General features: G+C 44.7%; 1 protein-coding gene across 3 annotated transcripts in view; it reads left to right on the forward strand.

Annotated features, from left to right (window-relative positions):
• Positions 1-7,350, forward strand: part of LOC105434202 (uncharacterized) — an 86,556-nt gene that overhangs the window by 45,493 nt on the left and 33,713 nt on the right. The window lies entirely within an intron of this gene.

Genomic DNA, 7,350 nt, shown 5'->3' on the forward strand with positions numbered 1-7,350 from the left:
GAGGAGAGGAGGAGACCGCGAATTTTGCTCGATTCTGCCGCGAAATGACGGTTTGCATCGTGTTTTCTCCTCAATTACGTCAATCCACTCACGACCCCCGCATAACGGAACGACTACTCGAATCGAAGCCCTCCGCTTTGGTCCTTAATCGGTCAAGTGATCGTAGACCCTACCCGATGACCGAAGTCCATGCTAGACGCGGTAGGAAGAAGGAAGGTAGTCTGAGCGAGCGCGAGGAAAGACACAGAGAGCGCGAAAGAGAATGAGGAAGAGAGAGAGAGAGAGAGAGAGAGAGAGAGAGAGAGAGAGAGAGAGAGAGAGAGAGAGAGAGAGAAGAGAAGCCAGGAGAAATGGCTAATTCCGGATATTTATGTGGGGGGTAAAGTAGGGGTTGTTACGGGCCTCGAGATCGCCACTATAACCCTGGAGAGCCAGAAGCGACCAACTGACCAGAAAATTAACCCTCCCGTCGATCCGATGGAGCCGGACCACGAGAACCGGCCGAATCCTTGGTAACTTTTCGCGCAAAGTGCCTTCAATCTTTCTCCATTTTATATCGAGCGCCTTAAATTAAAATTCTGACGATACAAAAAAAATCTCGATCGATTGTCGCCAAGCTCGGTCGGTTCCGATGTTTCGGACGATTATTGTATTCCTTTCAAAATTAATCGTTGAAACAAAAGGAAAATAATAATTGTCACGAGATAATATGCAAGAGCGAGAATTATATCGCGATATTTGCAAAAAAAAAAAAGGAGACTGTCTTACTTTGTTAATCAACGGTCTTGCGCCGTCGGATACCGGGAGTCACGTACCAATACACACAGACGCGACTGCCAGCATCCCCCAATAAAAGTCAACAAAAGACTAACGATTCATCCGGCTAATGGAAAAGTCCGAAAACAGAAGCGTGCCCGCGCCAGCACGCCGCTCGGATATCCCCGCGCCGCTACCGCTCATAATTAAGCAGACTTTTAGCAGATTACATGTCCGCGATTTCGCGCACGCTGGTCCATTCCGCGCGCTGTCGCGACGAATCGTCAAGGATTCTTTTTCGGATAGCCGTGCGTTCGGAAGAAGCGCAAGATTACGACTGTTTTCAAGTAGCCCCTTCCCCCTCTCTCCCTCCCTCCCCTCGTAACTTAAACTCGCAATTCCTCAGGAGGATTGGAAAAATATACGCATTTTCCGCCTCTGTCGCTTGCGCCGCACGCAATGTCGTTATTTCACGAAATCTTGAACGATGATGCCGGGGGCACTTGAGACCATTTTCGTCCTATTGTACATGCGACAGAAAAACATGCAAAAACAAACGCGATACGTCTTCGTCAGATCAGATAGAACCCTTTCGCGCTCCGAGGTTTTCGTCAAGCGACATCTTCTTTTTCGCCAAATGATTTCGCGAAGTCTGGATTAGGTGGGCTTAATCTGTTCGACTAAGTAAGTAAGAAGGAACAGGGTTGGCTGAAAAAAAATCCTTACACCCTCTTAATCTGTCCTCGAGTTTCTTCTTAAGGCGGGTGTCGTAAGCTCCTTGTCAGCATATTGCGACGATTCGCGGCTATAAAAACTTACGAAGGCGATGAGTGGGAGAAGAAAACGGTGGCGCGCGAGGGAGCGAGAGAAGCGAAAGGGGTTGTCGGCTTGCCCGAGTGACAAATGGTTCGGAATAATACCACCCAGCCGAACGCCCGGCACCCAACATCCAACATCCGGCGCTAGTTCCCGTCAGCTACGGCTTGGAGGAACCATTTCTGGTCCCCCCGAGGGGATTCCCGTGACAATATCGTTAAACGCTCGTCTTTGTTTTCGTTTCGAGCCCGGCTCGGTACAAACTGTAAGGCACTGATGGATCTCTATGCGCTTTGTGACATTCTCCTTGACTCGCGGTGAACCAAAGCTCTTTCATGCTCGAGTCAAAAAAATAGAATTTACAATTGCTCTTTTGAAGTACAGAAGCGAGAGATAAAAATTTGTCGTCGATTATACATAAGTGTCTCTATTAAAATAGAATTTGAATAAAATGTTTATTATAATTTTTATAAAGATATCTAAGTCACTAATTGAACTTTATTTAGATACCCGAAATGCCAGGAAAAATAAAAATAAAAATGAATAAAACGTCCTGTTGCTTGAATGAATTTGTCGTTAATTTTTGCTCTTCCCGTACTTCCCGTATAATCAAGTCTAAGACATGAATCTGAATGTATGCTTCCTTCTTTTAATTTTGCTGGTCATCCGCACGGAAAAGCGGATCCACCAGTCGATCTGATCCAGATTTAGATCTAGATCCAATAGGTCAGGGTAAGAAGAGGGTTCAGCAGTCGAGAGGACACAAAGCTACTTTAAATAAAAGAGCGCTCCATCCATTGAACCTATTGTCAACCTTTGACGTTGACTGAACGAACGGCAGGTTCGTCGAATCCATCATCTCCATAGAAAACCTTAATTATTTTTTGATGAAAGAAATCCCCTTCTCGACGTGGCTTGTTCTTTTTCTTCCTGCGTCTTTCGTCATTGTCGTTCTTTTTTTGTGAAATGTCCAAGATGTTCTCGGCGATTTCGGAAAAAGAGAGCGTCAGATTCAAATTTCATTTTCCAATTTTATATAAGTACCTCTATTAAAATGTAATTTGAATAACATTAATTTATTATAAAGATATCTAATTGGTCGCTTCATTTAATAATAAATTTATCCATTTAGTACACTCGAAATGGCACGCGACAAACATTGGAATTTTATGATATAAATTTAGATGAAAGAGCGCCTCTTCCTTTCCGATGGCATCCAAATGGCGGCTTTTTTTAACCATACGATCACATATCTCCCGCGAATGCATCTCGCACCCCTTTTCACCCCTCGAATCTCGAGAAGCCACGATCGAGCCCATCCAAGCCGCCAAACAAATGACGCTTGAAACTAACGAAAGACGACGATAACGGCGTTTGTCCGTGCTGGCACGCATGGAATTTAACCACCCTCCGGTCGCCTCCCCCCGCCTATCACGAAGAAGGGAACAGAAAAATATCGCCACCGGATTTTTGTCTCGGTTAGCCAAACGCTTCTGCTTAATGGTTCGCGCGACGCTTTCGGGGGGGAGGGGGGGAATGCTTCAAGCAAATCGTGATGGTATAACTTTGGTGCGGAAGAATAAGTTTCTAGGATGTAGGGAGATGGGGAGATTTTTTTAATTTTCAGCATATTATTTTGTTCCCGTGTCATTTGCTATAGCAATTTGCTATAACAACTTTCAAATAATGACCTAACTACGACTGAAACGACGATGTCAACGCGAAGATATCTCTCATGTTTTACTTCTTTGAAATTTTTATACTGGAACTTGACTACATGAGAAAATTATAGAGCCTAATAAAATTGCTTTTTGTTAAAATTATAGGAATCGAATAAACAATGTAACAAAATATATATAAATGAAAATATATACATAAATATCATACAAAAGATGGAGGTTCGAACATCGTTTAGTACACCCTACTCTTCTTCCTTTCAATACCTTAATGTTAGCCGGCGTTACGAGTCTTTGTCTTGGATTTGTCCCCTTTCTGTGCGCGTGGTGCAAAGGGGTTTTCACCGTCGCCCGAGTTGTACTCGAGGATGAAGCTTTATTTAGCAGATGATATTTACGACTTCCAATCCCACGAGACCCTCCCAACTTTTATATTGTCTTTGGCAGAGTTACGCTTTTGGCGATGCTGCACCACCTCCCGCTTCGCTTCCCCTTTCATCGACTCCGTTCCGTTCGATTCGTTCGTCTCAACCATTGAAAAGATGCTGCCGACGATTTGGAAAGCGCACCTAAATGGAATTAAGGTCGTTCACGGTTTGCCGTAAAGCTCGATTTTGCCGCCGAATATCTACCGTGAATAAAATAAAGGATTTCGAAACGGTGCACAAGCTAAAAGTCGCCGTTAAGATTTTGATTATTTCTATAATTTTCACGAAATAGGGCTCTACTGCAAAATTATATATATTTCTTCTAATTACTAGAACATTATACGTCATGGATCGTTAAATATTTCATGCGCACAAGAAACAAATACGGATATATTCGCCTTACCGAGTCACCCTTCATTCGAAATATCGTCATCCGGAGCACGGGGAGTCGCAAACACCAGAAGCAAACATAATATGACGAGCGCTTCGGGCTACACGGGAGGAGCAAACCTCTTCTCTTACAGTTATTTCTGCGTTGACATTTGATACGCGGGAGAGCCGCGATGGACAGACCCTTTGTAATCCTCCTCGAGTCTCTCGTCAAAACTAATCATTGTAATTTAAAAAATGCTGATGAAAATGATTTCGCCGCAGAAAAAATTTAATAAAGTCTGTATGCAAAATTTCGGAGAGAAATTTCTTAATAAAATCTCTAGAAATTTTGCATTTTGTAATCACGTGTGTAAAATCTAATATAAGACTGGCTTTACCTCGCGAAAGAAATTGAACAACTGCCTGATCTCATTGCCGAGCTGTCGATAGTGCGCTTCATTTTTCATCCGGCTAACCGAATTTGTCGAACTCGGACCTGCGCCAAGGGTGGGATCTAATTTTAGGGCCATTCCGATGGATACGAGCTTCCACCCTCGTCGACCGATAGTCGTGAACTATCATTTGTACGAATTACATCGCCATCCCTTCTTGCATCACCGATCGTTTGTTATTATTAGCTTCAGCGTGCAGCTTGTAATAGTTTCGTTATATCTTCCGCAAGACGAAGCGAACGTCTTACATTTCGGACAGTTTCCTTCGTATATTTGTGAGCGCTTCCGAAAAAAAGTATTTGACATTGGTATAAATATATCTTATACAGTATCAAAAAAGATAATACTGTTTTTGATTTGCTAACCTATCTATAGCTAATTTATCTCAAAGTACGTAGGTTGCGTTTGTCTAGTAATTGATGACGCTGAATATTAAAGGACGATAATGGCTGCGGCCAATTGAACTGGGCGAACCGCGTCAAAAGAATCGACGAAATAATTACGTCAGGCAGACATCTTCCAATCTTCCTGGCAGGTGGCTAAAGCTTTCATCTTCAGGAAGCATGAGGAGACTCTGGTATCCGCTGATAGGGTTCGAGCTCGTCCCGATCCGCTGATACGAGGATGACAGGAGGGGGGAGGGAGTTGTGCGCGGTGGATGGAAATTATACGTACATAAGAGGAACGGAAGGTGAGAGACTGGTACGTTAAAGAAATTAGAGAGATAATTCCTCGGACGAATACCCAATTTACCCTTTCGTCCGTAGCGAGCGCCCTGGCCTTATTATCTAAAGTGCTCGGCTGGCGAGAGAGGGTAGCGAAAAAATAAAAAAGAACACTCTCTCCTAACGGAAAAGGCGGAGGGTCGGGCGGGGCTGGTGGCAGCTTGGAAGGACAAAAAGTACTAAAGTATACCTCCGACCTTCTCCTAGCGAGCGTCGCGCTATCCGGAACTCGGAGCGGTAGCGGGATGCCGGTGTGCTGGGAAACTTTTTTCGGCTCCTATAATTTATTTACGGCTGAGATATTTTTCTCCGAGCTTCAACACCTTCGCCAACGTGAAAAAGGGGTAAACGAACGCCCCTTAAGTGATTCACCTTTCTTATTTTATCCGCAATTGCGTCTTTCTTCTTTCTATTCTTTCTATTGATACTTATTCTCTCTTTTTTTATGTTCGCGTTTTATGAATACATTTAATTTCTTTAACTCCATTCTTATTATTTATGTTCTCGTAAACTTTTATCTAAAACATCGAGGAGAAATACACAAGTGTTGCTTTGATATTTAAGAGCGGAAAAAAGTATTTAACAATATGACAATTTGATCGGTATAGCGTTAAGCGATGGGTTTTCCTCGGCATTCCAAATAGCTGTCAGAATCTGTGAAAGACACGCAAAATACACCGTTTGTTATCGTAATCGAAAGAATCAGCCAACCAGCTCCCGAACTGTCCCGAAATGCATTTTCCTATATTCGGCGACTTGCTGGCGGCGGTTTTAGTGTCGCGAGCCTGTATACGAACTATGCGCCACGAGAGGACTAGTCTTTGTCGCTATTTTGGGGAATGGACGCAGGGACGACGCGAATACGTTCGATCGATGAATCACTCAGTACACCGTGACGTTGACGCGGCGCGTTGGCGCGAGGGAGACGAGAGCCACGAGTTCCATGCCGGCACCGGCCGGAAAGGGGGGAACGAGGGGGAGACCGCTCGCGTAGAGGGGTTGGATGCACCCCGTCTCTCACACACACACACACACACACACACACACACACACACACACACACACACACACACACACACACACACACACACACACACACACACACATATATATATATATATATATATATGGTATGGCGGCTCACCGGTTGCGGGTGCAGCCTATGCAGGTGCGGGTGTATTAAAAAGCGGGGGTGGCTGCGGTCGCGTACCAATCACCCGACAGGGACGAGGGGGTGGCGGAGCCGTGGGGCGAGAGACGGGCTACGGGGATCGGATAGAACGGCAACCGGACGATCGGGGGCAGTCACGACGCAGAGAGGTATCATATATAAACGGTTCATTGAGAGAGATAGAGAGAGAAAGAGATAGAAGGCGCGAGAGATAGAAGGGAAGAGGGAGTGAGAGAGAGAGAGAGAGAGAGAGCACATTCGGGTTCATGCAGCTTGCCGTGAAATTTTAATCGTGTCGTCATTGGGGTAGTTTGTTTCGATAACCTGACCAGCATAGACATACGGATTTCGGGGGGAAAAAAAGAGAGCAAAGGGTAGAAAATCGTGCCATCGTCGAACATTACCGTTCTTTTTTTTATACGTTTTTTTTTTCGTGCTCTTCTGGGGAACGGTATGTCGACCGCATGTACTAAGCGCGACACGCGCGTTACATTCATTAGCGGTGCGAAAGTAAAAGTCGGTGCAAAATTTATTTGCATGGCGGAAATCTGGACATTCCTAGAACGATTTGCGTAAATTATACAGATTGATTCTGTTATAGTTTATAGTATTTGGTAGAAACACTTATAACGTAGGGAGTCTTGTAGCAAAGATAATTGTGGTGTAAAGATGTCACGAGGGCACTCGCACAGAATGAAAATAGATCGAAAAATGTGAAGCGGAGAGAGATTCATGGAGGCACGGACGTGTCGGCATTATTGCTCATTTGATCCGCGCATCGGAAAATAATGTAGAAAATTGTTTTGCGGTCTTTTTATCTCGATTTCAGGGACGCTGGTCAGCGCGCGGGGCTGACGGGTGCTTTGTCTGTTTTCCATCAATCACGCGGACCTTTTCACCGTGCGGATATCGAGCCTGCCCGTTTTTGCGTGCGGTGCATCCCGCTCGATTGCA

Source organism: Pogonomyrmex barbatus, unplaced genomic scaffold (genome assembly GCF_055798465.1).
Source record: "Pogonomyrmex barbatus isolate J1 unplaced genomic scaffold, ASM5579846v1 scaffold3, whole genome shotgun sequence".
NCBI classification, from domain to species: Eukaryota; Metazoa; Arthropoda; class Insecta; order Hymenoptera; family Formicidae; genus Pogonomyrmex; species Pogonomyrmex barbatus.